This window comes from Rattus norvegicus, chromosome 4 (assembly GCF_036323735.1).
Source record: "Rattus norvegicus strain BN/NHsdMcwi chromosome 4, GRCr8, whole genome shotgun sequence".
In the NCBI taxonomy this organism is placed as follows: Eukaryota; Metazoa; Chordata; class Mammalia; order Rodentia; family Muridae; genus Rattus; species Rattus norvegicus.
Genome location: NC_086022.1, coordinates 115,819,558 through 115,843,033, shown reverse-complemented (window position 1 = coordinate 115,843,033; position 23,476 = coordinate 115,819,558).

The window sequence follows — 23,476 nt, the reverse complement described above, 5'->3', positions numbered from 1 at the left end:
CTTTGTCTCTGAGGTGTGTTTCCTGTAGGCAGCAGAATGCAGGGTCCTCGTTGCGTATCCAGTTTGTTAATCTATGTCTTTTTATTGGGGAGTTGAGGCCATTGATATTGAGAGATATTAAGGAATAGTGATTATTGCTTCCCGTTATATTCATATTTGGATGTGAGGTTATGTTTGTGTGCTTTCATTCTCTTTGTTTTGTTGCCAAGACGATTAGTTTCTTGCTTCTTCTAGGGTATAGCTTGCCTCCTTATGTTGGGCTTTACCCTTTATTATTCTTTGTAGTGCTGGATTTGTAGAAACATATTGTGTAAATTTGGTTTTGTCATGGAATATCTTGGTCTCTCCATCAATGTTAATTGAGAGTTTTGCAGGATACAGTAACCTGGGCTGGCATTTGTGCTCTCTTAGGGTCTGTATGACATCAGTCCAGGATCTTCTGGCCTTCATAGTTTCTGGCGAGAAGTCTGGTGTGATTCTGATAGGTCTCCCTTTATATGTTACTTGACCTTTTTCCCTTACTGCTTTTAATATTCTTTCTTTATTTTGTGCGTTTGGTGTTTTGACAATTATGTGACGGGAGGTGTTTCTTTTCTGGTCCAATCTATTTGGAGTTCTGTAGGCTTCTTGTATGTCTATGGGTATCTCTCTTTTTAGGTTAGGGAAGTTTTCTTCTATGATTTTGTTGAAGATATTACTGGTCCTTTGAGCTGGGAGTCTTCACTCTCTTCTATACCTATTATCCTTAGGTTTGATCTTCTCATTGAGTCCTGGATTTCCTGTATGTTTTGGACCAGTAGCTTTTTCCGCTTTACATTATCTTTGACAGTTGAGTCAATGATTTCTATGGAATCTTCTGCTCCTGAGATTCTCTCTTCCATCTCTTGTATTCTGTTGGTGAAGCTTGTATCTACAGCTCCTTGTCTCTTCTTTTGGTTTTCTATATCCAGGGTTGTTTCCATGTGTTCTTTCTTGATTGCTTCTATTTCCATTTTTAATTCCTTCATCTGTTTGATTGTGTTTTCCTGGAATTCTTTCAGGGATTTTTGTGATTCCTCTCTGTAGGCTTCTACTTGTTTATTAATGTTTTCCTGTGTTTCCCTAAGTGTGTTCATGTCTTTCTTGAAGTCCTCCAGCATCATGATCAAATATGATTTTGAAACTAGATCTTGCTTTTCTGGTGTGTTTGGATATTCCATGTTTGTTTTGGTGGGAGAATTGGGCTCCGATGATGGCATGTAGTCTTGGTTTCTGTTGCTTGGGTTCCTGCGCTTGCCTCTCGCCATCAGATTATCTCTAGTGTTACTTTGTTCTGGTATTTCTGACAGTGGCTAGACTGTCCTATAAGCCTGTGTGTCAGGAGTGCTGTAGACCTGTTTTCCTCTCTTTCAGTCAGTTCTGGGGACAGAGTGTTCTGCTTTCGGGCGTGTAGTTTTTCCTCTCTACAGGTCTTCAGCTGTTCCTGTGGGCCTGTGTCTTGAGTTCACCAGGCAGCTTTCTTGCAGCAGAAAATTTGGTCTTACCTGTGGTCCCGAGGCTCAGGTTCGCTCGTGGGGTGCTGCCCAGGGGCTCTCTGCAGCGGCAGCAACCAGGAAGACCTGTGCCGCCCCTTCCGGGAGCTTCAGTGCACCAGGGTTCCAGATGGTCTTTGGCTTTTTCCTCTGGCGTCCGAGATGTGTGTGCAGGGAGCAGTCTCTTCTGGTTTCCCAGGCTTGTCTGCCTCTCTGAAGGTTTAGCTCTCCCTCCCACGGGATTTGGGTGCAGAGACCTGTTTATCTGGTCTGTTTCCTTCAGGGTCCGGCGGTGTCTCTGGCAGGGGTCCTGCCGCTCCTGGGCCCTCCCCCACGGGAGCCCAGAGGCCTTATGCAGTTTCCTCTTGGGCCAGGGATGTGGGCAGGGGTGAGCAGTGTTGGTGGTCTCTCCCACTCTGCAGCCTCAGGAGTGCCCACCTGACCAGGCGGTTGGGTCTCTCTCTCACCGGGTCTGGGAGCAGAGAGCTGCTGCGGGCCGGGATCCGCGGGTGGAGATGTATTTTCATCCCTGTCCAAACACTTGGTGCTGAGTGGATGCACTCAAGGGGCTGAAAACAGTGGGGATGTTTGGCCCCTTAGGTCCGGGCCATACGTCCAACACTTGTATGTAATTCTGAGTGAGAATGTAGAGGTTCAAAGTTGGTCCCCTTCTCACAGTTCTGAGACGTACAAGTATCACTCCTAGGAAGATTTTCACTCTTTAAAGGTGGGCATGTTTACCTCCATGAAGGTTCTTTATCCCAGAGCTATGCATTCTCACTCTGTGAAAGGAGGGCCTGGTGGGTAGGTGGAGAAGCATCCAGTCCTGCAGCCAAGTCCCAGCGATCTGGGCTGCACTTGAAAGGTTTAAAGCATTGCTCTGATCTTAGCACCTGCTCAGGGTACAGTGCACTGAGACCAACATCTTCTCACAGCCATCCAAAGTTCACTCCCCACCCCTTTTCTCAGGCAAACGTCTACTGTACCTCAGATAAGGGTCAGTTGTATCTCACTCAATTTAAACCAAATTCTAACTCCTTTTCAATCCATAAAGAATCCAACACCTATCACAGCAGGCAGGGATGGTGACTTTTTTTTTTTTTTTTGGAGATGTGGGCAAAGATCTGTCCACTCCAGATAGGACACAGATAACAGACCAAATAAATCATTCCAACCAAGTCCATCTTGCTGAACCAGTTAGTTTCTTGGGGTCACCCATAGGAACATGTATAACTCAAAGAAAATGGCTTCATTAAAAAGTTCACCCCAGCATGAAAGCTTTATCTTAGTGCCCTCTTTATGACCTGTGGCATGCTGGACTGTTGAAGAGTCTTCTTCCTACCCAGTGATTATTACAGTTTATATAATATGGGGGTGGGGCTAATCTAGGGTTGTAAATCCTGTAACTTTCAGGAGCTTCTTGAGAGCTCTGAGTTTCCTTTACTTCCTGAGTGGCACTGAGTCTCCCTCATGAGAGAGGGAAATAGCTGCCCAGTCAGTGGGGTATGCTGGCTATTCTTAGCTGATATCTTGACTACATATGGAATTAACTAAAATCCAAAAGTGGAGAGTGTTAGGGATTGGTTCTAATGCTTTGTCTTAATTTGGCTCCCAGAATGACATGAAAATCTAAATGTCCAGATGTTGAGGGTCCCTGTCCCAAATTGTGTTTTGATTGATCAATAAAGAGTCAGCAGTCAATGTTCAAGCCGGGGGGCAGAGGCAGGACTTTTAGGATTCCTAGGCAAGAAACACAGAGGAAAGAAGAAGCAGAATCTTCATGACAGAGAAACAGAGAGATCAGACTTAACCTGCCACCATGTTAGAATTTGGGAACGTGACCCCAGGGGCCGCTCCCCTGATTGGGTCTGGGGTGGCAGAAATGGAGTATACATTTAGTGAATATTGACTTGAAAATATCAGAGGGAAGCGTGGTAGCCATGTGGAGGCTCAGGAGTGGCCCAGCCATTGAGTTAGCTAAGGTATACTAAAATATAAAGTGTGTGTGTGTGTGTGTGTGTGTGTGTGTGTGTGTGTGTTTTCATTCACGAATCCAGAGAAGTCTGGTGGGTGTAGAGTAGGCATGCATACCTGCTGGGAGTTCAGAGCAGATTGACTTCATACTGCTACAGGAGGGGTACGCCAGTAATGGATATCTTTGTTAATTTGAAGTAGGAAGATCTGCTTCCAATCTGGATCTTAAGGCAGGAAGACACAGGTCTTTAATCTGGGTCTTGAGGTAGGATGACACACCTTTAAACTGGTCCACGAGTTCTGCTGGAAGTCCATATAAGGACACAGGAGAAGGAAACTTTTCTCTTTACCTTACTGCTCTTGTCTTGCTAGCAAGTTCATTATCTCACTGGCATTAGAGTGTACTTCTTTGGAATTCTAGTGTCTATTGAAGACTAGCTGATTCAGCCAGCCTTGTGGACTGAGTAACTTTTGGATTTTTGGACTTTCTGTTCAAAGCCAGCCATTGTTTGATTATTGGGAAAACAGTCTGTAAGTCACTCTAATAAATCAGTCTATCTATCTATCTATCTATCTATCTATCTATCTATCTATCTATCTACAAACATACATGCATATACACACACGTATACACATATATGTTTAGGTAGATGTATGTGTGTGTGTGTGTGTGTGTGTGTGAGAGAGAGAGAGAGAGAGAGAGAGAGAGAGAGAGAGAGAGAGAGAGAGAGAGAGATCTTTTATTCTATAAACCCTGTCTAATACAGTGTGGTCTTCACACACTGCTTTATCAGTGTCCAAAGCAATGTCTTACCTGACTTACATCGGGAAAATATATTACACAAAGAGTATATGAGGCAAATGGAACACTTCTCAGAAGACACCAAGGAGAAAGTGTTACACCTCTTGGTATTTTCTGTATGATCCCTGCATGAGTGAATGAAGCTGGCACATAGCCCAGCACAGGGCAAATGGAGCCAGGAGGGAAGGGGGTAGGTCTTATACTTATTTTGTGACTCAGGAGAGGACTTGAGAAAGAAATTCTGTTACAAATAGAGTCTGAGTTGCTGGCTCCCTCTGCCTCCATTTCCTTCTCTCTCGTAGCCCATAGTTCTGCTCTGCTCTGAGGAAAGAGACCACAGCAATGCCCAATGTTGTCACCTTTCTCTTGTGCAGCCACAAAGAATTGATGAAGGGGCTAAGGCAATCTTTCAAAACCATCTTCTTTCCAACTTCTGGACAGTGCATGATTTCACCCACCCTTACTCACTAACAGTCACTTACATTTTAAGGCTGAACAAACAGAGAAGAATCAACAGATGGATGAAAACGTCTCACTTCTTCATCAGAAAGGGATTTAAAGTATGGGAGCAAACCCTCCCCAGGAAGCCAACTTACTACATGGAGCCAGCGAACTTCAGAAACTTTAGTTTGTATTTTTACACATAAAAAGGTATTGCACCTAGGAAGAAATACACATTCAGATAAAGAAAAGAATACTGAAAGGTAAAGATTCATGCTTTATACTACAAAAATACCATATTGGATCTCTTCTATTCTTTGAATTTTAACAAAATAAAAACATTTTCTTCCCCACCTATGAGGCGGTGTATTTGCAGAAACTGCTTCCTACAGAAGAAGGGTAAAGGTGAGCCCCAGGACTGAGATGGGAGTGAACAATGATGTATAAATGATAGCTGGGATTGAAAATAATTATGATGAACATATGTAGGAGGTCAAAATATAAGAGAATTCAATGCCTGAGCATGAAATGAGTATGGGGAAAATGCAGAATTTTCTGAAGGGTGATGGTAATGGAAGGGATCTGAATTTAGATTTGTTGAGGTTTCTTTCTCAAGGCAGGAAGTTCTCATGCTGACAATCAAACTTCCCCTCAGAACTCGTCAGCTCCAGCAGACAATGAAGCATTGCAGCACGAATAATTGTGACCCCAGTACTGCATACCTGCCAAAGATAATTCATGTGCAAGAGCCTCGGAGAGGCATTTTCAGACGTGGAAGAAACCAGAAAGCAAATTACCAAAGTGCCATACCTGAAAATATAAATCAAGGTGATATTTGGAACTGCCTGAGAAATTGAAATGAAGAATTCCAAAACGAGAGAGATGAAGCAAAACGTCTACAAGGACCAGTCTGGAAAACACAGTAAAGAATGCATGTCATTGCTATGACTCTCATTAGAAGTAGAGGCACAATGAAAGGAATTGTAATATATTCTAAAATGCTATAGCTCATTGCTGTAAAAGCTGTGAGGTATGTGTGGTATCCCTCATTGCCCACTATAGCTCATTTGATGTACCGTGATGATGGAGCTGAGGCTGGGCTCACAGGAACCTACTGAGACTACCCTCAGCAGACACTGATATGTGTGGGCATGAGAGTGCTTCCTCAGTCAGAATGATAGCTTCCCTGCGAAGTCTGCCACTTAGGACATCAGATATGCCCTTTTGGACAAGGACATTACACAGTTGAACTGTAAGATTCAGCCATGCTCAGGTGGATGGGAGACAGTGCCTTGGAAGAAACCTGGCTTTGATTAGTGAGGAGCATGACTGTTTGGCGGACTGTATTGTTTACCCTGGACTATTCCTTCTTAAGTCATAGTGTCACTCTTTTCTGTTGTTTATCTTACTGTTTTTATTACAACAGAGTAGCTTTGTCTTACCATATGTTAATAGTACAGAAGGAAGAAAAACTTCATTATGCTGCACACAGGGTCAGCCATTCAAGTCCATAGGAAGTACAACCTAAACACATCACTGTTGGATTGGGAAGATAGCTCAGTCAGATAAGTGATTGCTGTGAAAGTACATGACCAGAGTTCAAGTACCCAGCACCAATATAGAAGTCAGACACAGTAGTGCATACCTCTAATCTCATTGCCAGTAAGGTAAAGGGTGGGGGATGTGGAGGTCAACTTTGTGAAGGGAAAAGCAGGATGGCGAGCAAGGCACCAGGTTCTTGCGACTCCTCAGAGCCCTGATCTGCAATACATGGCATTAGATGGAAAATAGTTCCAGGAACACCAGTGATACAGCAAACAGGAACTGAAGCCAGGGTGCTGGCCTGGCTGCTTCTCCCAACTTCATGGAAGTTCTAACAGGTGATGATGCTCTCCCAATCCTTCTGGATAACCTCTTCAGGCAGGACTTTCTTTGGGAGTTGGAATTGGTTCAAACACTGGATATAAACTTATGCACTGTGCAATAAACTCAAATCTGCACCCGGATGCTGGTCTTCGGAGTGTGGGAGTGTGATTCCCAGGATTGGTCATGTGACCCCATCACCTCTCACACCCCCTAGCCCCATCCTTGGTCAGGTTCCCACAGTGAGGACAAAAGGATCCCAGGAGTTCACTAGTCAATTAGTGAGTTCTAGATTCGATGAGAGACCTTGCCTCAAAAGCAAGACAAAAAGTGATAGATAAAGACAAATGAGGCTGACTTCTGACACCAACCCCCACTCATACAAAACACATACATTTTTTAAAAATAAAAAAATAAACAAAACTTTTTATGACAATCAAGTTGTTTCATGTATATTATTTGCAAACTGATATTTTGCTGTACTAATATTTTACTTTCCTCTGATTGGGAGTTACATTTCTTCCCAACTCAGATTGGCAAACAATTCTATTTTGAAATGATTTATGCACATGCACAAAGATTTCTGCAGGGCAGATGTCCTAGGAATGGAGTTTCTGGGGTAAAGGCATACATATCCAGTTTTCAAATTGCATTGTGGATTTTGGAAGAGTTGGGCAAATTTTGCAGACGGAGTGGCTGACAGGCTCTTGCCCTACTGATATTTATGGTTGGTTGGAATATCCCACTGATATCCCAAATATTTTTCCTCTCTTGGCTTGGTAAGAGCTCAGTGATATTCATGGCCATCTTGGTTAGTTTTTATTGTGAATGTGGAACAATGTTCAATTACTTGGAAGAGAACATTTAATTGAGTTGTTCTATTCAAAATGGCTCCTGGGGATGTCCTTGGGGCAGTATCTTAATTGAAGATTGATGTAGGAGAGCCCAGTGCACAGTGGATGGCATCATGTCCTGATTAGGTGTCCCAGACTATAGAAGAAAGCTGAGTGGGAGTTAGTAAGTGAAGGCGCCAGAAAGTGCATTCCCTTCCTGGTTTCTGCTTCCTGCCCTTGCCATAAGTTCCTGTCCTGACTTTCCTCAATGATGGATTGTGACCTAGAAATATAATCCAAATAAGCCCTTTCTGTGCCAAGCTGTTTTCAGTCACGACATTTATCACATCAATGGAAAGAACACTATGTCTTAGCTCTTCAGTCTATTGGCTGCAGGTCCTTGTACAAGTGCTGCTTCCTTCAGAAGTTTACTGAGGATATCTCTCCCCAGATTCTGTTCCAAAGCTAACATTTCACATTGTAGTAAGTCTCATGATTCGTCACTTAGTGTCTACCACCAGGTACTTGAAAGTGGATTGAAAAGGGCTAATTCTTCAGCTAGATAAGCTTCCAACTGGTTGTGAGGTTATGTCCTGGATAGAATAGGGAAGTAGTATGGAAGGCTCCCTGTAGATTTTGAAAGATGCAACAATGGCAGGCTTGCTGTTACAGTTGCCTCCAACCATATAATATGTCTTTCCCTTTCTTTGATGAAGCTCAAAGTATAAAAATATAGCCATCCATCAGGTTACTTGTCCTCTGGGCATCATTGATGCTTGCTAATGTTATCAACTTGACAGGGTCTAGAATCATGAATCATACATCTGAGCATATGTGTAAGGAATTATCTAGATTTGGTTAAGTGGAGTAGGAAGACCCACTCTAACTATGAGAGGCACTATCCAATAGACTGGGGTCCTGGACTCAATAAGAAGGAGAAGTCAAGCTGAGCTCATCAGGAGTCATCTCCCTCTGCTTCCTGTGTTCTGGCTAGTTTGATGCCAACTTGGTAGAAGCTATAGATATCTGAAAGGAAGAAAACCTCGATTGAGAAAATTTTTGTTAACTAGCGATTGATGTGGGAGGACCCAGTAAACTGAAGGAGAAGTCAACCTTGGGCTGATGGTCCTGGGTTCTATATGAAAGCAGGCTGAGCAAGTCACGAGGAGCGAAGCAGTAAGCAGCACACTCCATGGCTTCTGTATCAGTTCTTGTCTGTAGGGTTTTTCCCTCTTAGAGTTCCTGCTCTGACTTCTTTCACTGATGAACAGTGAAATTGAAGTATAAGCAAAACAAATCCTTCCCTCCCCACTTTGCCTTTGGTGTTTCATCAAGCCACAGTAACCCTAACTATTATGGTGCGGACGCAGTGACACCAGGTGCCTTAAGATGCTGTTTCCAAGACTTCCCTACCTTGCAAGACAAAATAAACCCTTCTGTGTTCATTTGAATGAAGATTGTCCCCACTAGGCTCATGTATTTCAATACTTGGCCCTGGTTGGTAGTGCTCTTTGGGGAGGTTGTGGTGCCTTTAGGAGGCGGAGCCTTGCAGGAGGAAGAGCATCTCAGGTGGACTCGAGAATTTACAGCCTCACCTGTCTTCTGATTTGTTCCCTCTGCTTTGTCTTTGTGGGTGAAGATGTGGTCTCTCAGCTTCCTTCTCCAACCATCCCTCGTCCTGCTTCCCTGATCATCATGGACTCCCCATCTAGAACCATCAGTTACATGTTATTCCTTCTGTGAGTGGCTTCTGGTTATGGTATTTTATCACAGCAACAGAAATATAGCTAATGCACTTCACTTAAGCTGCCCTGTCTGGGATTTGTTACGCAAAGAGAAGAGTAACTAACATGGCTGCCTTCTTCCTAGAGTTCCTTCCCAGCTCAGGTCTCCATGCTTTTCCCTTTGTGCCTGTTGCATCTCTCATCACTAGAGAGACTGTGAGGCCTTCCAGGTAATCTTTTTCTCTTGTGTTATTTGCACGGATGTTCTTTTGTCTTGTATCACTGGATTACTTCATGTTAATTATAGATTTAAATTTCTCATTGATAACCTGAGTCACAATCACACCTTATGCTACGTACATCAGATGCCTGCTGTATAGCAACCACTCTATATTGGCTGTGTTGGAGAAAGAAAATTAGAAACAAAAGCTTTTTCCAGCCCAGAAAATCACTCTATAAAGGTGGCAGAAGAAAGAGACAGTTTTCCCACTGAATAAGCATTAAACCTGAGGTGATGCATGCCACAGGCAATTGACTAAGAGGAGACATTTGAACATTTCATGTAGGCAAACAGATGCAACCCACTGAATTCATGTATTCGAGCTGAACAATAACCACCCTTCAAGTAATGAAATCTAAAGGTAGCATTTGTCATATCAAATTCAGCCAGATTCACTGGCTAATTGAGGTGTTTATCTGTGCTAGTTCTACCCAAAAATGAAACAAACACAGCTTCACAAAAAGACAGTTTTAAAACTTGAGCAAGATGCCCAAGAGTTAAACTTGTAGTTGTCGGTGGAAACTGGTGTTCTGTCTGCCTTGATGATTACATCGCAAAAGGATGGCTTCCAGGTCCTTGAGAAAGATGTGCCTGGGACATAAACCTGACAAAAGGCCTATCTGGTTTTCAGAAGGATTTATACACATTTCAAAGAGGGGAGAAAGGACCTTTCTACTGCAAGCATTCTAAAGAAAAGGAAGAGAAGAAATATTGTCCCTTATTTTTCCCTGGGAAAGCAAAGGATCTCAGATTTTATCAATATTTTCCTCATAGTTGCTTATAATATTGTTCTTGTGCATGCTTCACATAGCAGGAATATTATGTTCTAGCCCATCACATATCCAGTAAAGTCAAAGTAAAATAAAAACAGAGGTCAGACTAAATAAAGCCCAATACTGGTCCTTCCAGGCCCTTCTTTCTGTTCTTTCTCTTAGATCTTTGTTGTGTGACAAATTTTTTTCCTGGGAGATACATATACATCTGTTCACTCCAGATAGGGGCCCCTCAACAGAACAAAGTACAGGTATAACCAAAATCCAATTTGGTTTATACCAATAAATTTTATTGGTGTTACTTACAAGAATATGGGTAAAGGGTTACACCACAGAAATGACTCAAAGACAGCTGTATCACTGAAGCCCGCTACAGTAGTGATGACAAAACCTGGAAGCCTGGAACAAAAGGCACAGCTGGTAGGCAGCTCAACAGGCTGGAGAGTATCCTTTCCAGGTGACTAAGTAGGTAGGTCATCAAGACAGCTCAGCTGAAGTCTGCTTCTTCCAGGCAGCTGGTCAGGTCTCAGAGTCATTTTTGCAGCTTGGCTTGTCTGAACCTTTATTTCTTATTCTTGGAGGGAGGGGCCTAGTGAATTTGGTCAGTTTTGGGAACTTCCTGAAGCTATTTTGGGTTGTTTACTTTGATGTTTAAGGTACTTTCCTGCAGAATAGAACACTTTAATCTTAGAGGAAACTATTATAGAACAATTTTGTGGGGACCTAACATCATTGTAGAATACTTGAGAAAATAGTTTTAAAGGTGTGTGTGGGGGGGGTGGTTTTAGAGGTTTCAGCCCACAGTAAGTTATCTCCATTGCTGTGAGCTTGTAGGGAGGTGAGTTTGGTGGTGAGAGCACTTGGTAGAGCAGAGCAGCAATCCTTATAGAGCCAGGAAGCATAGAGAGTAGAGGAAAGGTCCAGGAATGAGATGCACACTTCAAAAGCTCTCTCAGAAATGGAGAGTTGGCTCAGCAGTTAAGAACACTTGCTGATCTTCCAGAAGACCCAAGTCTAGTTTCACCCATGTTGAGTTGGTCAGCATTGCTTATAACTCTAGCCTCAGAGAATCTGATGTCCTTTTCTGGCCTCTGTGGGCACTGTACTTATAAGCACACACACGCATGGGCAAATACACATACATATAAATAGTTTTAAAAAAAGTCTGAAAAATTATAGTCTCCCAGAAACCTACTTCCTAGAGCCCCTATCTATTGACGTTTCTAGAACCTCTCCAAATAGCACTGCCTATTCTGTTCTAAACCCTCAACACATGAGTCTGCAAGGATGACTCAGATGCAAAGCACAAGCGATTTCAACTCGGATGGAATTCTCACTTTGCCTCACCTTGTTAGCTTTGTGAGCACAGGCTTTGTGTCTGGAACACTGCCTCTACCCCTGACACATGTGAACAGGCTTCTTCCTTCTTGTATATGAGCTTTCACTTCCATTTACACCTTGTTCCTTGATCACATTTCAGTTTTCTATAGGTCCTCAGGAACAGGCATTCTGTCACTTTCTTCCTTCTCTAGATCCACTGTCTGTTGCTTAGCACCGGTGAGCTAGAGCAATCATTTCTGTGCTCTAGAAATTGTGATCATATTCTTGGTCACCAGTTTTATACATTAGGACACATGTGTTTTTAAATCACAGTATCTACTATGTTATTCTTTTAATATAGGGACGTACATATAATTTTATTTATAGAACAGTGTTAGGGGATTGTGTTTAGCACAAAAGCCTGAACCTTAGATTCTACCAGATGTTCTACCTTGTCAATCACAATCATGAATAATGGTCAAAAGCAGAAAGAGGATGTAAGGTCACATCGGAAAGAGGAATATACAGAGGGGTGGTGTTTAAGTCCATCACTGAGGAACTGATATGAGCTTTAGATTTAGATATATGAAGGAGGACGGGACATGGGGTGAGAGGTGCGTGTACACAAACTTTCCTGGTTGGTCATCTTTTTTCATGGCCTTTTTACTACCCACAAAGGGATTTCCAGATAGAAAAAAAGAGTCTTTATGGTGACTGAGTTTCATATCATCCTCAGCAAAGCATCCCGACATCTAAGATTTTCCATCATACAAACCAAATGGGCAACAGTGGAAAACCAGTAAAAATCTGAGTTAATCTCATGGCTAGTTAATAGTATCATACTAACCTTTCACTAATTTTCTTGAATTACAACAGACATTAACATTAAAGAAAACTGTATGAGGATTTGACAGGGTTTTCTCTGTCTCACTATCTTTCTCTACATATAACTATGCACGGATATGAACATCTGAAACATTTTTATAAATCTAAAATGATCTTAAAATTGTAAGCTTAATTAAAGTCTATCCTTTGAGGTTGTTTATAGTTTGGATTTCCATTTTTAACTATAATTCTCATTGGTATTACTGTTTTTGTTGTTACATCCTGTGAGAGAAGGAAGACACTGGTCTCCTTATGGGTGTTTAAAAGGCTGTTGCATAATATATATTCAGTGGAGAAGAATGCAGTTTTGTGAAAAAATATTTCAGCTCTATGTGTTCTTCCAGATTAATTTTACAATTAGACTATTAATTTCCATATTCATCACCACCAAGCTTTGATTGAGATTGTAAGTTTAGTGTGGAGTTTCTAAAGTCATGCTTAATGTCATTAACATATGCAAAGTTGTCACTCTGAATAGTAAAAAAGCATGTAAAATATATGAAGAGTTCAGCTAACTAAGGAGCAGTCAAAAGACTGATGGAGGGTGTCAAGACAGCTTGGGAGTCTTAGATTGCACAAGCCTGGAGTTAATCCCTTGACCCCTTGATTGAAGGAGAGAAGCAACTCCCAAAGGTTTGCTCTGACTACCATCTACATTCTGTGGTGAGAATATCCACACTCACACAGATGCATCTCTCTCTCTCTCTCTCTCTCTCTCTCTCTCTCTCTCACACACACACACACACACACACACACACACACACACCCCATTATACAGCATCACACATATACACCAATAATAAAATAAAAATGACTGATGGCATATAAAATTTATATTGGATCCATACTAATGAATTATCATGAAAACAGAAATTATTGAAAGCGAGTCAACAGTATTCCTTTCTTCCAGGGCCAATGATTAAAAATGGGTGGGAATTCCTAGTTCTATGTGACAGTCTTTTATTGTTGGCAGGAAGATAATTAGAAACTTTTTATTTCTGGAAAACACACAAATTATCTCCTTTTGAGTTTTTTCCATCTTATTAAATTGGGTATTTCTTATTTACATGTCAAATGTTATTCCCTTTCCTGGTTTCCAGGCCAACATCCCCATGACCCCTCCCCCTCCCCCTCCCCTTCTATGTGGGTGTTCTCCTCCCCATCCTCCCCCCATTGCCGCCCTCCCCCCACAGTCTAGTTCACTGGGGGTTCAGTCTTAGCAGGACCCAGGGCTTCCCCTTCCACTGGTGCTCTTACTAGGATATTCATTGCTACCTATGAGGTCAGAGTCCAGGGTCAGTCCATGTATAGTCTTTAGGTAGTGGCTTAGTCCCTGGAAGCTCTGGTTGCTTGGCATTGTTGTACATATGGGGTCTCGAGCCCCTTCAAGCTCTTCCAGTTCTTTCTCTGATTCCTTCAACGGGGGTCCTATTCTCAGTTCAGTGGTTTGCTGCTGGCCTGCTTGCCTCTGTGTTTGCTGTATTCTGGCTGTGTCTCTCAGGAGCGATCTACATCCGGCTCCTGTCGGCCTGCACTTCTTTACTTCATCCATCTTCTCTAGTTTGGTGGCTGTATATGTATGGGCCACATGTGGGGCAGGCTCTGAATGAATATTCCTTCAGCCTCTGTTCTAAATTTTGCGTTCCTATTCCCTCCCAAGGGTATTCTTGTTCCCCTTTTAAAGAAGGAGTGAAGCATTCGCATTTTGGTCATCCTTCTTGAGTTTAATGTGTTCTGTGCATCTAGGGTAATTCGAGCATTTGAGCTAATATCCACTTATTAGACCGTTTGAGCTCTTAACAAATGGATGTTGTCTATCAAGCCTGCCTCACAGATTCCCAAAATGAAATAATCAGGAAAGATGTACAATTGTAAAAAGATTCCTGTAATATTACTTTTCAATAGTGAGAGTATCTTAGTGTTGCATTAAAGCATGAATAACTACAAAATATGCATGGTAAGTGGACAGTGGAAACTATATACACTGGACTCTGTGCTGCCCTCAGGCATGTTTGTGTCTGTATAACCAATGAGACTACTATCTGACACATCTTTGGCTTTTCTGGATGGGAATCAGCAGTGCACTTCAGAACATGGTGTTCTGTTTATGAGTTCCCATCCAGATTAGAAACCCTTTTGTAATGTGGGATATCCACATCTCCAGCCCTTCTCCCTTAATGACTTTGTTGGGCCTTTCGAGAAGGATGAGGAGCAGGGATGGGTGGTGATGTAATCTCAGCTGCACATGCAAGAGAGGGACCCTGGGGTTCACACTGGGAGTTCATAAATGGATTGTTCATGACAACAGGTTGAAATTCAGGACCAGTTGCTTTGTGATTTAATTAGCTTCATAGTTGGGGGACAGACATCTTAGATGTAATGAAAGTCATCATGTCTCAGTCCCCAGAGTTTCATATGTTCTTCTATGGAAGATGCCAGCCATTAGTCCTAAGGTTTACTTAGGATGTGTTAGTGTTTGGCGACTTGTCATGGGGAGGTATGAACGACTGTCCTTTTACACCCACACAGTGCACCAGGGAGAGACCAGAGAAACAGGTCCATCCAAGTGTAGTTTGATGAACCAATGAGTGTATTGAGGTTGCTTATGGGAGGATGAGTGAAGAGTTACTTACATAACACGGGCGCTCAAAGGCAGGTGCATCACTGAGAGGCCCACCCGGCAGAGGAGGTAATGATTCACAGAAGCGCCCAACTCTCAGGCAGTTCCACGGAAGAGCGCCTCTTCCTTTCTCGCTTGTGTTTACAGCTTGCATCACCTTGAGGATAACACTGAATCTCCCGAGTTTCAAGAGCTTCCGGACTCTTGTGAACATGCCCTACCCCTGCTCCCAAAAAGAATGTTTCAATGTGAAGGGCATAGCCTCCCCTAGATCAGAGTTAATGATCACCCTATTCTCGCTTCAGAAGGGAATGTAATGTTGAGTGAAGCCATAGGAGCACGGCACCATTTGGATTTTACATGCGATTGAAGGACACTGAGCAGAGCAGGGAGACCTGAAACTTGCATAACAAATTCAGAGGCCCCAAAAGTTGGCAGCCATTTTGCACTGAGAAGCAGCAGCTCAGAGTTTTTAAAAAAGACAAGACAGGGCAAAAGACAACGGAGGGGAGCGTAATGAACTTATCTTGAGTCCAAATAAAGGAAGGAGGCAGGCAGCAAAGGAGTAAAACAGGTGAATGCAAAGCCTCTGTAAGGTTGCCAAGTGACTTACCAGTCACCGGAAGACACTCTTTCCTGCTCAGTCCTGAGGCGAACGTGCCTTTCTTTCCTGATCCAGTTAGTAAGCCCCTGTGCTTGACCTTCAGAGAAACAAACACGCAGGACTCTGAGCAGAACTCAAGAAATGATTATTCAGTTTTTGACCTGAATGTAAGAATTAGAGATGACAAGCAGTGGAAACTGTCCCTTTAAGAGGGCTTTGGTTTACTTCTCCTCATGGCCCTTCATGCACCACGGGTGTGTCTGGTGACTCCTGCATGTGCAGCCTTGCTCCTCTTGGGCATATGCTTCAGATATTAATTTTCATTAGAACCTTGAAAGGTTAGAATGCAGCAACGTAGGTCCTGTCAGAGGTTGTCAGTCTCAGCGGGGCTCGTCTGTGATCATACGTGCGGTGAGAATTTTGTTGGGGAGAGCATAGTTTCCATACAGCAGGGTTAGAACTTTTGACCATAGGAGATTAAGTTCTTTTGAAAACGTTGACAGCTTTATTTTTAAAGCTAGTATACAGTAAAATTGATTTCTTTTCTTGCGGGTCATCCTGTGCTCTGTGATATATAAATAGATCCCTGTAACCATCAGCAAAACCAGGGCCCAGAATCCTTAATTCTATCACCCCAGGACACTCCTTTAGGGCAGTCCTTCCTAGCAGGCACTTGCTGCTCCTTAAGCCCTGACAACGAAGATCACTCTGTGTTCTTTTTAAAATATCACTCTTTGAAAATTTCATGCAACTATATCATGGAGTTTGGTACTTTCATTCCCCATCAACCCCCTCACTCCCCCATGCCCTTCACCCCCAACTCCTACAAGGCCTTCTTCCATTTCCCTTTTTTGGTAAACTACCAAGTTTAACCAAGTTTGCTTATAGGAGCCTGAGGTAATGGGCAGCACAGGCAGCTTAGTCGCTACTACACCTTGGGAGGAAACAACTCTGCCTTCCTCAGCAACCAATAGCTTCCGAGGCAGGGGTGGGCCCTCCTGCTCTCCTCCCCATCCGACAAGGGATGCTGATAGGCTTGATCTTGTGCGTCTTGTGTGGGTAGCCACAGCTTCTATGAGCTACAGAATCAGTTTTGCACTTTTGTCTCTTGTAAGTAACAGCCTATAACATGCAGCTGCTAAGATCTCCCCCCTTTAATGCCTTTGAACTTCATTAAAGTGGATGTCTGTCAACAGTCTGTTCCTTGCTGTTGAAGACCAGCATCCCGTGTGGTGTGGATCCAATACAGTTTGTATAGCGATTGCGTTGCTGAAAGGCACTTGGACTGTGTCCATGTTTGTGTATGGGGTTGCTAGGTATTTTATATACAGGCTTCTGTTGTTTGAAACTCCAGACAGAGTTATGATGAACACACACACACACACACACACACACACACACACACACACACACACACGCTCACACACGGCGATGAATTTCTTCATGGACTTTTCATATTTTGTTTTTAATGGTCCTCTTTGCTCATCCTCCCCTTCACTTGTTTTAAATTATAACTTTATTTATTCTTCAGAATTTCATACATATATTCAATGAAATACGATTATATCTATTTCCTGTGATCACCTCTCAATTCTCCCATGTTTCTCTAACAGAACTCTTTTCTAATTCCTCCTTCCCTTTCCCCTCCCCCTCACTTTTCCCCTCCCCCTTCCCCTTTTCCTCCTCCTTCACCTCCTCTTCTCTGAGAACCTGTTAAATTCAGTTAGTGCTGCTCATATGTGTGTGAGTATGAGGTCATTCACCAGAGTGAGATCCTTCTAAAATATTCTCCTTTCCCCAGTGGGGATCAACTACCGAAAGATCCCCAGTAAGGTGTGGGATCTGGAAAAGATCTACCCCATCTATGCTGTAAGTTTGGGTGGCTTGATCTCATTCATGCCTTATTCGGATAACCACAGCTGTTCATGACTCTAGTGATTCTGCCATAACCCGAAAACAGCATTTCCCAGCACTTTTCCCAATCCTGCAGCTCTTAGATCTTCCCTATCTCCACTTTTGAGATGTCCCCTAAAACTTGGCACAGGGTGATGGGGATGATAAGGATGTCCGATTGAGAGTCGGGAATTATAAGGGTGTCTAATTTAGAGCTGAGCCCTGAGTCTCATTCTCAGCACTGCGACCCATCATTCATTTCTCTACTGACTGCTGCCCACTGCAAAAAGAAGCTTATCTGACTAGAACTGAGGCAGCCCAGGTCTATTTGCATAAATGTAAACATTTAAAGGTCAACTTGCCTTCATAACTGTCAAGCAGAGTGACAGTAGTGGATTATTCCTCATGGTTGCCTTCTCCTGCTGGCTTCCCTCCCACCTTCATGTGTTTCCTTACCTTGCTTCTCTCCTGTCCTTCTCCTTTCATGTTCTTACACCCTTACATACACACTAACACACACACACACACACACACACACACACACACACGTAAATAAAATTAAAATCTAGGATTCCATACATAAAAGAAAATATGGCATTTGCCTGCTGGTTTTAGCCTATTTTGCTTAGTAAAATTTTTTCAGTTCAATTTATTTTCCTGAAAATATTTATTTTTCTTTATACCGCAAGAAAATTCTGTAATCTGTATATTCTTTTACCAGTCATGTGTTTGCTGGTATCCAGGCTGATTCTGTTCCTCAGCTATTGCAGAACAGTGGTAACCATGAATATGCAAGTTATTCTGTGGTCAGACTGAGTCCCTTGGAAACACACCCTTTGTGAATAAATTTCTTTTTTTTTCTTTTTTTTTTATTAACTTGAGTATTTCTTATATACATTTCGAGTGTTATTCCCTTTCCCGGTTTCCGGGCAAACATCCCCCTCCCCCCTCCCCTTCTTTATGGGTGTTCCCCTCCCCATCCTCCCCCCATTGTCGCCCTCCCCCCACAGTCTAGTTCACTGGGGGTTCAGTCTTAGCAGGACCCAGGGCTTCCCCTTCCACTGGTGATCTTACTAGGATATTCATTGCTACCTATGAGGTCAGAGTCCAGGGTCAGTCCATGTATAGTCTTTAGGTAATGGCTTAGTCCCTGGAAGCTCTGGTTGCTTGGCATTGTTGTACATATGGAGTCTCGAGCCCCTTCAAGCTCTTCCAGTTCTTTCTCTGATTCCTTCAATGGGGGTCCTATTCTCAGTTCAGTGGTTTGCTGCTGGCATTCGCCTCTGTGTTTGCTGTATTCTGGCTGTGTCTCTCGGGAGAGATCTACATCCGGCTCCTGTCGGCCTGCATTTCTTTGCTTCATCCATCTTGTCTAATTGGATGGCTGTATATGTACGGGCCACATGTGGGGCAGGCTCTGAATGGGTGTTCCTTCTGTGTCTGTTTTAATCTTTGCCTCTCTATTCCCTGCCAAGGGTGTGAATAAATTTCTAACTAAAACACTGAAGGTGTGGCTTAATTTTCCCTTACTGCCTGTAGAAAAAATAAGCAGAAAATAAAAAATTCAAAACATTTATATTTTTAAGTATAAAAGAATGAGAACTCAAAAGACTTAGAATGTCCTTAATCTATTGGTATTGAACGGTATGCAAAAAGGGGGGCATAACTGGTGCTGGAGAGATGGCTCAGTGGTTAAGAGCACTGACTGCTCTTCTAGAGGTCCTGAGTTCAAATCCTAGCAACCACATGGTGGCTCACCACCATTTGTAATGAGATCTGATGCTCTCTTCTGGTCTGTCTGAAGACAGCTACAGTGTACTTAAATAAATAAGTAAGTAAGTAAGTAAATAAATAAATAAATAAATGAATAAATAAACAGGAGGGATAACGCATAAATGTATTTGAAAACCTTAGCAGGTCTCAGGAAAGGTCTGTGAAGACCTCCATGTGTGATGTCTTGGCTACTCAGTGTTACATTCAAAAGTCAATGTGTTTCTGAGGGTTTCGTGTCTGAAGAAATAACATGGAGGAAGGCTCACAGATTTCTTGGGTTCTATTGGATTAGTCAATAGAGCTACGCAGTGTGAACACACTGCCCTTCAAAAGGGGAGGAAGAGTAATCTTGGAGGAGGCTTTAAGCTTGAGAGTGTTGCCATGGCTCCACAGGATCGCCTGCCTCATGGGTTTCAGAAGGTGCATCATCTTCTTAGGTTCAAAAGTTCAAGTTGCCATTACACTCATGGGCCCTAAAGGCAGGGCCAGCCAGTGGCCCTGGGGGTACAGCATTGAACCAAATGTTTATTCTTAAGACTTAGAATATGATGGGATAATCAATTATGGCTTTTGGTTTCATCTTTTTCATTGGAAGTCTCTCTTGACTTGTCAATATTCAACTATGGGTTGCTTGTAATAAATTCTGTGAGAAGGGGTAGCAGAGATGGGGGCGGGGCTTGAGAGAGGGAGGGAGAAGAAGGGAGGGAAAGGAGAGGAGAGAAGAGAGAACAAGAGAGCGGGGCGGGAGAGGGGGACTAATATAGCTAAATTGCTTGCGTCCTGTTGTCAAAAATTACACCAACAGACCTCCTTGAGCATTTTGATTGGTAAGTTTTCTAAGACATGCCCTCCCCACCCTGACTTTAGCTTGGAACATGCACATGAATATAAGAACTGACTGGTTTGCCCATTGACTCCTTCCCTTTAGGTAATGTCTACATCATTTCCCTTGCTAAAATTTCTCAGAATTACTAATAAAAAATAAACACTTAGGAGACACTGCCATTAAAGAAATACTATTAATAATTTTATTTTTCTCTAGGTTAAAAGGAGACCTGAAAGGGCCGTAGCAGAGTGTTTATGCAGTCTGCTGTGGGAATTAAGAAGAAGGCTTCTATAGTCATCTGCTTATTCATGCCTCCTACATTTTGAAACAACACAATGCTGGGAGCCGAGACTGCATGCCATACTAAATTTCTATTTTGAAATGCTAACCCACAATGACACTATACTCAGAGAAGGAACTAATTAAGGTTATCTGAGGTCATAAGGATGGGACCTGGTCCCAATAACATTAGGACCCTTATAAGAAGGGGACCTAGGGCACCCAACTCCTTTTTTACCTCTATATAGATAGAGTATGAAGGCAACTACCTGCAAGTTAGGAAGACAGACCTTACTTAACCCTGCTAAGGGCCTTGAACTTTGACCTTGACCTTAGCCTCCAGACTGAGAAATTAAATTTATGTTGTTTAAGCCAACCATATTTTTAAAGAGCGGCTAGAGCAGGCTAAAACTCATGGATTATTTTTGTAGCAAGAAGACAATAACATTTATTTTAAGGAAAATGAAAGGCTGGCTTAAGAGGCACTAAAAACAAAAGTGTAAGATCTTTTGCTAATTATGTAAGTTTCCAGGCATTGCTAATTTTACCTTCAGTTGCTCCACAGGAGCACGTAAGATAAATTCTAAGTGGGATGACGGGAAATGTGTTATTTTTTTCTTTTCTTTTCTTTTCCCCATGTGTTTCTTGGAGAGAGCTGTTACAGTTTCTTCTTGTTGGAATTTACAGGGAGTAAAGCTTAGGACATCTAAATTTATGTTTGGTTAGAGTTCAACAAAAAGAGCTTTGCTTGCCCACACCAGCCTCTCTCACAGCTCACAGCTCACAGCTGTTTAGCTGCCTTAGTATTTCCCATGGGGTTAGTACCACAATGTAACATATGATATGACCCAAACCCTGCCATCTAGATGATGTCCAGTAAATTGCAGTCAAATTCAGTCCATGAACTGAACTTTCCTTCCGTTTGGTTGCATGTCCGATTGCCTTTCACATGACTTTGTTCTTCTTTTGACTACAGAGTGTCAATAGTATACACGACTCTTTCCTCATCTGCCATGTCTGTTCAATGTTCTATCTGCCATTCCTTTAACTTTGATGATAGAGTGAAGGGACAGCCAAGAGTTCATATATCTTGAACCTCAAGTATGATATATATATATATATATATATATATATATATATATATATATATATATGTGTGTGTGTGTGTGTGTGTGTGTGTGTGTATGTGTGTGTGTGTATGTGTGTGTGTGTGTGAGAGAGAGAAGAAGAAGAAGAAGAAGAAGAAGAAGAAGAAGAAGAAGAAGAAGAAGAAGAAGAAGAAGAAGACGACTCTAAGATCAAAGAAGACTTTTGAAACCTCAAACCCACCCCCAGTGATAAACCTCCTCCAAACAGTTTCACCAACTTAGGACTGAGCCTCATTTTTGATTCTCATTCAAACCTCAACATGCTTTCCACTGGACTATGTCAGACTTCTAGGGGCCCCATCCTTGAGGAAAATTCCTCCTCTTCCCTGAAAAGCAATTGCCAATAAGCTTCTTAGAGGTAGGATTGGTGCTCACCTCACCCTCTCCTTCCTTTCCATGATGGACTTTTGTCTGGACTTTGCTTGATTGAGTTTGCACAGGTCTTGCGTGTGCTGTCTCAACTGCTGTGAGTTCTTGTTCAGCTGCCTTGCTATGTCCAGAAAACACTGTTTACTTACAGTCATCCATTACCTATGGCTCTGATAATCATACTACCTATGAGCTTTGGTGTGTGCTCGAGCGAGCGTGTGTGTGTGTGTGTGTGTGTGTGTGTGTGTGTGATACAGATATTCTATTTAAAGCTGAACATTTCTTCCTCTCTAATTCTCTAGACCTTGATCAGCTGGAGGTGGTGGTGGTGGTCTCTGAATTAATCACCATCTAGTATGAAAAAAAGTTTCTCTGGCGAGAGCTGATGTGCTTTTCTATGTGTAAAATGATGTTATTAGTGACTAGTTTAGTAGTATGTCTATTTAGCAGAGTGTTAATACTAGATTCTCTCCCAGAGATTCTGAATTGTCGAGATATAAGTTCTTGGCCCCATAATAGTGTGAAATATAGGTTTTAACTTGTGGGGTGGGCCTTCAATCCAATCATGAGAGTGGTTGGTTACTTTCATGAATTTTCTGCTATAATTTTATGAAATAGATTCTCTACGCTTTAGTTTTTAATCTATGTCACTTCTATATTAGGTTTAGACTGTTGATCATATTGTAGCATTCTTGGACAGTATGGTCATGCTCTTTACCTGCTTTTTCTTTATGGATATTTGAGTACAGCATTTCTTTGACACTGTCCTCCATTTAAACTTGACTCTTGTTGATGCTCTCTCTCTCTCTCTCTCTCTCTCTCTCTCTCTCTCTCTGTATTTAAAGCTTGATTTACTCACTAAATTTTTCATTTCCATAGCTTCTATTTTGTTCAGATTCTCAATTTTCTTGCTGTTTTTCTTGTATGTTGTTGATCGTGCACTGAGATCATCTGCTTGTTTGCATTCTCGTTGAGGTCATTGATTATTTTCATTAGTGAACTTCTGAAGTCAGCAGCACCTTTCAGTTCTGTAGCTGAGGAGTTACACTCTTTGGAGGAGTCGCATTGCTGGGATTTTTCATGTTTGTTGAGCTTCTGTGCTGAGAAGCTTCTACGAGCTTGTGTATCAACTGTTTCTTGAAGGTTCAGTCCCTGGCACCACTCAGAGAAAAGAAAACAAATGCCTGTAGCTGAAGCAGCATCAAGCTACAGATATAGAAATACACTTACACTGATTAGACTTTACTAAGAAATCCCCAGTGAATATAAAACAGAAAGTTGCAAAACTCACACAAAGCATTGCATGGGAGCAAAAATTATGTAGGTTAAATGAGGAAATACTCAGTGAACAGGCAAGGGAAACAGTGGCAAAGCAAAGCTAAAAAATGAAAGAAAAGAGAGAAGAGAGATCAGCACTCTTTAACTAAAGAGAAAGCCTGGTTATCATTAGGAACTGAAATCATATATGTGGACACCAATCTAGAGTATATTAGAGTGACCCACTCTTGTCATACGCGCAACAGATGGCTTGTTCCTGTATCATTTGAACAGAACCATT